Source organism: Homalodisca vitripennis, chromosome 1 (assembly GCF_021130785.1).
Source record: "Homalodisca vitripennis isolate AUS2020 chromosome 1, UT_GWSS_2.1, whole genome shotgun sequence".
NCBI classification, from domain to species: domain Eukaryota; kingdom Metazoa; phylum Arthropoda; class Insecta; order Hemiptera; family Cicadellidae; genus Homalodisca; species Homalodisca vitripennis.
The window spans coordinates 167,595,730-167,604,934 of NC_060207.1; the positions used below are offsets into that span (position 1 = coordinate 167,595,730).

The 9,205-nt window shown below is 32.7% G+C and overlaps 1 non-coding gene across 1 annotated transcript; it reads left to right on the forward strand.

Annotated features, from left to right (window-relative positions):
• The first annotated feature begins 2,544 nt into the window (after positions 1-2,544).
• Positions 2,545-2,636, forward strand: Trnay-gua. The gene is given in 2 exon segments: positions 2,545-2,581; positions 2,601-2,636. It is a non-coding gene; the product is annotated as a tRNA-Tyr (tRNA).
• The last annotated feature ends 6,569 nt before the right edge of the window (positions 2,637-9,205 follow it).

Below are 9,205 nucleotides of genomic sequence, written 5' to 3' on the forward strand. Positions count from 1 at the left end.
TGTAAATAATTATTGGAAAAAAACAAAGGCCAAGCAGTATTTTTTCCAAAGAATAAAATTAATAACAACTGACAAAAACATGCCCTTTTCCTTCGTAAAAACACAATTTCGATTAAGACTAACCTTTGCAATGACGAAATAAATCTCAAGGTCTATCCTTTGAAAAATTTGCATCTCGAAAATCCAGTATTCAGTCATAGACAATTATATGAAGCTTTTAGTAGAGCAAGATCCCCTCAAAACGTAAAGATACAAATAGAAAACCAAATCACATGACAGAAAAAAAAGAATGGCGACAAAAATCACTGTTTACCAAGAAGTACTATTTTGATACTAACAAGTATTAATATTAAATTAACAAAAATAATATATTTAAAATTGTGTTTATATTCAAATCATTTTACGACAGTAAAAATCAGCAACTGCTGCTTCGAGGCACTAGTTCGTTTTTAATTCGTCGCCAATTTTTTTTTCATATTTTGTTTACTATTCAAGCCGTTAAGGTACTCTATTTGGAAAATGTCTGATCTTTATAGATTTTTAATCAGTCTCAAACAACAGAAACGTGCTTCTTTCTCACTGCTGACTAGTCAGAACGTCCTGTTAGTCATCTAGCGTACCGTCGAGTTGCGTGCACGTCGGTCGCGTCGTTTCCATTCAGCCTACACAGAGCTCAATGCAACTCTGACAACGTCACGTAGTGAGACGTGCGTCATCGGTTTTCGGTACTGATTTGAAGGCGAAAGCAGTATAAATCCAGGAATTGCCACTATTTTAAAATGAATATAAATTAATTACATATACTAAATAGAAACCTATATTTAAATTTAATTAAGATTTACCTGTATATAATATGACCTTGAGTGTTGTCCATTAAAATCAATATTAAAATAGTTTTAGCTCTCACTTCTGATAGCAGAACAAATGGATATCTTCACTTAGCCACCCGAAGATAGTGAATGTTTTACTATGAAAGACAAGCGCCTGCTACATCCCATTGACTGCTTCCATCGTCGTTCAGTCGGAACTTTTTTTTGTAGACCAAACTTGATGTGAGTCTCAACATCAAAGTCCATATGTTGTGGAATACGAGTCCACGTGGCATCTAAAATTGACTATAAAGTGCTGCTCATACGATAAACTCGTTTATAATCAACTATTTAATACCACAACCATCTTGTTGTTCCAAACTAAAAAGTAAAATAAATTGTATTTCGCACAAGTGCTTGAGTTAATCTGTTTCTCCGAAGTGTACAGACGCGAACATCGAGTAAAACAATGTTATTTGCCTTGCAAAACATTTCATCAGGCTTGAGAAATGGAGTGGAGGAGTCTTTGTTGAGGGATTTTCTCTTTCGACATACCAACAGCTTAATTTGGTGAACAAAGCTAAAGATTACATCGTATTATTGTTAGCTTAGCGTAAATTGCGCTTTTGTATAAGAATTGTTTTTGTCACTTCGCTGCAAGTTGTTAAGCTGCAAGTCATTGGAGATATAAATACCGGTACATTGTTTACTGTTAATTTAATGTTTCTCATTTTGTTATGTATAGACAAACTCAAGGACCTTTTTTTATTATTTTTTTAATTGTGTACATTTATTTCTATGTTTCAGACTTATATTCAAGTTTTAGAGTTCACTCACCTAAAACATATATTTTTGAACTTAGTTCCTTCCACGTCTGAGCTAGTTGTTAGGCAAAGCTATAAACAAAAAATTTCGTTTTTCTATTAGTAAGTACTGCTCTTGTATAGAAAGGACAGAGTATTACAGACATATTTTCATCAAATACAAAGTTTAACGATTGGTAGCAAATTTATGTACAGTATCTGAGATGCTGCTATTGCTACAATTACAGATTTTTTATATTTGTACAAAACAAACAGGTTCACACGTTTACAATTATTTTAAACAAGGAATGAAACTTACGTAAAAATATACTACACAAATTTCAGGCATTCAATTACAACGTTCTTAGTTCACATATTATTGTTTTTATAATTTACATCCGATCCAAAAATATTCTATTAATAATAATAACTAATAAGCCTACAGTATGATAACCAGACCTAAAATATTATGTTACCATAATGGGATTTCATTCAATAAAAATCAAAACTCACTTATTTACTTCCTTCCACACAATGCTTACCATTCCACATCAACTAAGCAACACAAAATAGTCGACAATTCTGTAAATATTTCGTATAAATAATACTCAAAATCACGGGTTCTGCTTGTTTCAATATTTTTTTAAATGAATACAGTTAAGTGGGTCATTGCAAACATAACTGTTATCACATTTCGTAAGTAACAAATTAACTAGCCACAAAAAACTACAAGAACAGTTTGACTCTTCAAACTATATAAATCAGTAATTTTTATGTTTTTAAAAAATTTTTTAAGAAGGATATTGTAAACCGGAGACTTCTACAAGTTATATACTATTTTAGTAACATCGAATCATACCAATAAAAGCAACATGTATAAATAACTCTCAGCGAACAATGAACAAGCCTTTTAAACACCTCTATTCTCAGCTCCTTCGATAGCTCAGTTGGTAGAGCGGTGGACTGTAGAGTGAAAGCTAAGGTAGACATCCATAGGTCGCTGGTTCAAATCCGGCTCGAAGGAATTACTTTTTGTTACTCTTGGCATCTTTTAAAAATATGTAAGTGCATACTTCCATCCAAAAATATTTTATAGTTGGTATTTTGTAACAATTTAATTTGACACTGTTCAGGCCCAATATTTTTATTTTAATTAAACAGCACCATGGAACATTACTGCGTTTATTTTTTATTTAACATATAATGCTAACTAAATTAAAATTACACTTGCATATAAAATATATGCAGATCAAGTAACACTAATAGAATTACAGAACCTGATTGTTGCGGTGTTTCATACAGTTAATTAAGTTTTAATAATGCCGAAAGTAACGTAGTGAAAAACTTGTAGTTTCAAAATTATTTGTGTACAGGATAAAGATAAAACAAAAAAGAATAATAATAACTAATAATGATAATAGCTATAATTTTAAAACTCGTGGCTAATCGAGCTACTCGGAAGTCACTCATTGGAAGATCTGGGAAGTTTGGATATGATTTCAGAGTACTTTATACTGTGTTTAAAATACAATACTGGATATATGTCTGTGTTTTGGACATTTTGATATAAATGCAATAAAATGCACTATTCTGACTTCTGCCCCCTTTGAAACATGCCTACTACATATGTGCTAGTCATTATAAGGGTGTTCATAAAAACACCGAAGTTTACTTTATTATATTTTAATTTCACCTAAAAGGTCTATACTTTTAAAACTAAAAAATACACTACTATTAAAATATTTGTATAAAAATAAAAGTTAACAGTAAATAACAAATAAAGTAACGTATCAATGTTTTCTACTTTAGGAAGTTTTTATTAAGTTTCCTTACATTGATTTCCTCTTACTTTTAACCATTACAACCGCACTATTAAGTCTTTTGCTTTTACTTTTTTGGACAAAAATGAACGTTCTACTGAACAGTATTCGGCCCTTTCTTCATACACATGAAAAATGCCTCTAAGAGAGTCAACTAAAATTACTAAAGAGTCATAAAATATAACTACTTTCTCTAGGGATGTGTCCACATTTGCGAAGTTTGACTAACAAGAACGTAGAAATGGAATTTATGGGAATACACAAATGCCAGACATACATGCGACCACAGACTAGAATTCTCAAGATCGTGTCATAATGTCAGTAGACTTGAGAACATTTTCGATTGGCAGAATTGATAAATTCTGGTTAAGAAACAACGCTCCAACTTTGAACAAAAATTAATGAGATATTAAATTAAATATTTCCTCATAACACGGGTTGGAAACTGCTGTCACTTATGTTTTAAACACAACGAACGTTTTAATCTCATCTTTACTCATTGCTGAAATCACATTCAAATAATAATATATGGCATAAACCGTTGTTTCGTTATGAAGGAGACAGAGCTAACCGATTACACTTTAAATAACAAAAAGTCATTTTCATACAATAACATAATTATCTAAAGCTAACAACAATGTCTACTTTCTTGGTAAAGTCTTTGTGATAATATAATCCGTCGCTTTGTTCGTTTATTTAGCCATTGTTGATGTTGAAGAGAAATCTGCCAACAAAGACTCTTCGCCTGTTCCAATTATGGGGTGGTTGTGCTATGCCTTGAATTACAGATTCTACCATCACCTTTTTGATATTCTAAGTTCCACACTGAATTATTTCATAAGCTTTAATATCAATGACACATTACCGTTTCTATATTTATACCTATTGTGTAAGTTGCGTGGTAAGAAGGTTGAGTAATTGTGTTCTTTTATAATATAATTGTAATTTGCATATACTTCTGTTCTTACAGATGAACTATGTGTTATTCAGTAAATGAATATAGAAATGGGTGTGAAGGGAGCAGAGGCCTTATTTTACCCTAATATCTATATTGTATTACTAGCTGGTACCCGCGACTTCGCACGCAATTTTCAAAATCGAGGTCCTTTTACTACTTAATAAAAGCGCTAATAATGTGATATGATGGAAACCTATGGAATTTTTCAAACGTAAGTAGTCATACATCAGGTACATATTATTTAGTAATTATGGCTAAGAGTATCAGAGGACCTGACTTTTATATCATGTTTTGCACGTGTAAGAACGTCGCCATAGCGTAGTCTGTCTTGTTGTTGTCCCGATCAAGAACATACAAATAGACAGGTCTCGGAAACTTGCTCGGTCAAAAAGCGTTTACTTCGTCAATGGCGCAATCTGGAGTACAAGCTAGATATTAAATGTATTTTATATCTTCATTACATTACTGATCAAGCACTGCATAATTGATAATTTGTAACATTTGAATGTAAACATATGTTCAGCCAATATATCGAACTTTGGCTGAAAATGTTAAATTTGGTGTATTGGAATATAAATACTAATTTGTTTTCGGCATTCCAATTTTTTTTTCAATCTTTCTCTTCATATAAACGTTTCTAAGATTTTAATGAAGATTTTACAAAAAAAAATAGCGGAATCGGTTCATCCATTCAAGATATGATCTTTTAACAACACATTTTGCGATTTTTTTTAAGATAATATCTTGTCCAACAAATAGAGACCAACATTTGTATGTGTTTTGACATAAATAATGAAGTTATATAATAATTCAGAAGCTATTTTGCAAACCAGAATAAAGATTTGTTCAGCATTAGGTTCACATGTATACGAAAATAACGACCTACTTATTCCAGTGCTTGTTTCCCTCGAGGGGCTGGTAAATTGTATTTATGTCTGTCTGTCTGTCTGGTCGCACGATGTCTCGAGAACGGACTAACCTGTAGACTTTAAATTTGCATGAATCTTCATTTCTGTATAGGCGACATCGAGTTCGATTGTGGTGCATGTTATTGGGATTTGGTTGAGCGATAGCGAAAGTTTTCAAATGTGTCTTATAGATAACCATGATGCTTCGATAAAATCTCAGAATAAATTACTTGGAAGAAATTGAGGGCAATTTATTACATGACCTTTAACACATGACACAGTAACATCTGTAGACTAACTATATGCAAGATATCTCGAGAATATATCATCTGAAATCTGAAGATTCAAAATTTTAGATAAAACATCATTTTTACATAGACCAGTAAAAATTCTATGATGGTGCATACCACGGGATTTGGCTGAACGTTATTGAAACCTACCACTCAGTAGGCTGACACAGGTTCTCTTTTGTCTGTCGGGGAATGTAAAACGATTCCAGACGTGTCTTTCCAGATTAAAACAAATACATGACCATGTCGGCATCCATTAATGCATCTTCAATCTGATATTTCAATGGCACAGCCTCACATTAAATCTACTATTGTCATAAAATATGATTCATTTCAACAATTTTATACTTATATCGTAAATTACGGCGAAACCATTAGCGATACAACCATGTCAATCATATAAAACTATAGGTTATTTTTAATTTCCTCAAATAACATTTCAACAAATGTAATAAATACCGTAGCGATTTCAATAAATTCTCTTTGAACTTTGAAGTGTTTCCTTTTGCAAAATTAATTAAATAATGTTTAGTTACACAGTTTTTAGAAGACTAAGTGGTTGTTCTCTTGAGGGCTGCTTTCAAATTAGGGAGTAGTTATGAAGGTGCCGAGGTAATTAACTCGACATTAGTGCAGGCGGCTCGGTGGTTATAATTAATTGGCTGCCTGCAAACCGTGACAAGTTTGCTAACCTCACAGGACATCTGGTTAACAGCCTGACAGTAAAAATCAAACTCCATTACATTTATATTTTATTGTAAATCAGCATAATATTGTTACTTATTACTTATTTTAAATTTCCGTAATGTTCATATTCAACACTATCAAAAACATAAATATAGTTGTACAAATTCTACTTCATACTTACAATTGAACATAAATTAGCTATTAATTGAATAATGACTATTAAATGTTTTACCTTGTGAACTATAAGCTACGTTTCGTAAGTTTGCTCCCATTATCATATTATGAATGTTTCTCTTTTTAAAGTTAAGTCATCACAAAACAGAAGCCCGGACATTCGAACAATCCCTCTGAGGAAGCTGCGATCGGGAGAGAGTAGCTTGGAAGATTATAAACAGTTGCAGACAATCTATGAACCCTCATAACAAAGAGGTGTGTAGTCTAAATTTCGGAGGTAAGGTGGTGCATGACGCTATAATTATGCTTCTATCCTGAATAAGACGACTCAAACCCTCCGTGGTAAAACTGCTTCTCCAATTATATCGTCAATTTTAAAGTTTTGTCAATATAAGTTTTATTTAAGACCTGTTTGAAGATTATAATCCCAAGGATCATCAAATCTCTGAACAACAGATGTTATGAAAGAGCTATAGTTCATTGTCTCGTGATCTGTAGTCAATGAACTCTATATGGAACTGACCTCTATACTAACATTACTTAGTAATGTATCAATGCGTTAATGCCCAGGATATTTTTTTCTGGCTACAAATTAGTAAAACAACCACTTTACCAAAAATGCCTCCAAGAAAAACTATTCCGAAACGTGTATTCCCACCACCTAGATCATCGAAGTATTTTCTGAAAATCACTCGTATTTAGGCACTCTAAAACGTCTTAATAACAATTTACCTCTTCCTTAATTCAGATCCAAACGCAATGCTTCAACTGCAGAGGCTTTAACTCTGAGAAAACTTCTGCCCTCACCAAATTCCAGTGAAAACAATAGACTCGATATGTGATTTTGTAATTGAAATTGTTGATGTACAAGATCATATTTGATTAAAATATTCTGCTCAATAAACTTAACAAATATAGAATTCACCGTATAACACTCAACAAAATTTCATTCTTCACAGATAACACTTAGTCGCAGCAATTATGATATTCTTACATAGAACTTGTTACAACTTCTACCCGATTTTATGAACCTTTCACAGTAAATGAACACCCTAATACAAAAGCTCAACGCATAGAATTTCTGCACAGTTTTCGTGAGTCCAAATAGATGTCTGTATAAAGTAGGATTTTTGAAAAAAGTGTCTATAAACTTGATTAATTCAGCCATAATTGTACTGAGAGGTCTCTACTTATTTGCCTCCTCATTTGTATGAGCTTAGAATTAGATTCGTTATTGTTTTGGGGAGCTTCTACAACGCCATGTTCTTCCAAATAAATTATTTCTTCTCCAAATGAGAACGACATTTTCTGGAGATATGATCGGCAAGAGCTCTAGAGAGTTCTTCCAATCAAGTGATACGTTCTACACATAACGTAGCTTTAGTGGGATTGGTTGATTCAATACGAATGTTGAGTTCAGCTTCATTTCACCTTCCGCTCAGTCCAGCGTCTGAAATCTGACGGTGTCACGGACTTGACTCCTGGAATCTGGAATCAATGTCGGTCTGAAGTTTTTAAGAGCATACATTATAACTTTAGTGTTATACAGTAGTACGTAACTAATTCATTATACATCACTGTAAAATAGTTTTGTCAATCTAATGTTCAAACGTTTATGCTTTATTCGTATTCCGAAATAGAAACTTTACTGGTATAAGTTAGTATTGTTACGAGAATGAGGAAGAATGTTCCAGATAGACAGGTCAACCTGCAATACAAGGAAATGGCCGAACCATCAAGAACCCTGACGATAACCAAAGGGATACTACGTTGCAAAGATACCAAGGGAGCACCGTTGGAAAGAGAGACGGGTTGAGTCAATGTCTTTCGTCCGGCCGGCGCCAGGTGGGTGAGCACTTTGATCCTTCTCCACTCGTCTAGTAGGTCCAGGAAATTTTCATGTTCTGGAAGCGACAATTACTTTATAAGTAGCTGTAGTGATGCAAAGCTAGCGGAGTTTTAGAACTAAATTTGTGAAGTGGCAGCATTAGTGGTACCATCGTGATCTTTACCGATGGATTTGTGTCAATAACTATTGACTGTATCTGTGTTTAATCGTATCGTGTGTAATTAGATAGTCAATTTAGCTAATAGTGGATTGTAATAGAATAAAGTAGTGACAGTTACTGAATTTTGTAAACAAATAGTTTATTCTAAAGCCAGACTAGTGTTTAATAGATATTATATTTAGATTTATTTGTAAGAGTAATAAATATTTAGTCGATTCAATATTCGCCGAGTATTTCATTCAAACAAACCCTAATCAGTGTTACATTAAATAAATAGAACTATTTTAGGTTTTTAGTTTTAGAGCAGAATAAACGATCAGTATTATTAATTTTGTGGCATGAATGTCACCCAGTAAAAATGATTTGAGTACCTAAATAGATTGTTAGTTTTTGTTACGTACTATATGAATACAATCATTAGTCTTTTTAATTCTGAGAAAAATGTGTGAGATTTTTGTGTCTTGAATTTTGATAGTTGAGTTACATAAATTAATACAAGTTATATTTCTCTGGAAAACGTAGGAAAATAGCATTGTTGCCTACAGGGACATATTTTTTATTACGTTCAATAAATTATTTAACATGTTTCTACAAACTGGATTTAATCGTCTTTAGACGCATCATGTTGGCCTTAAGCAGATTATTTAGAGAAGCAGATGACACAATGAGACTTCATCTTCACCTAGATTTCACAACTTTTTTTAGTCTAGGTATCTCTGATGTTGAAACAATGCTGGAGTGTTTTAA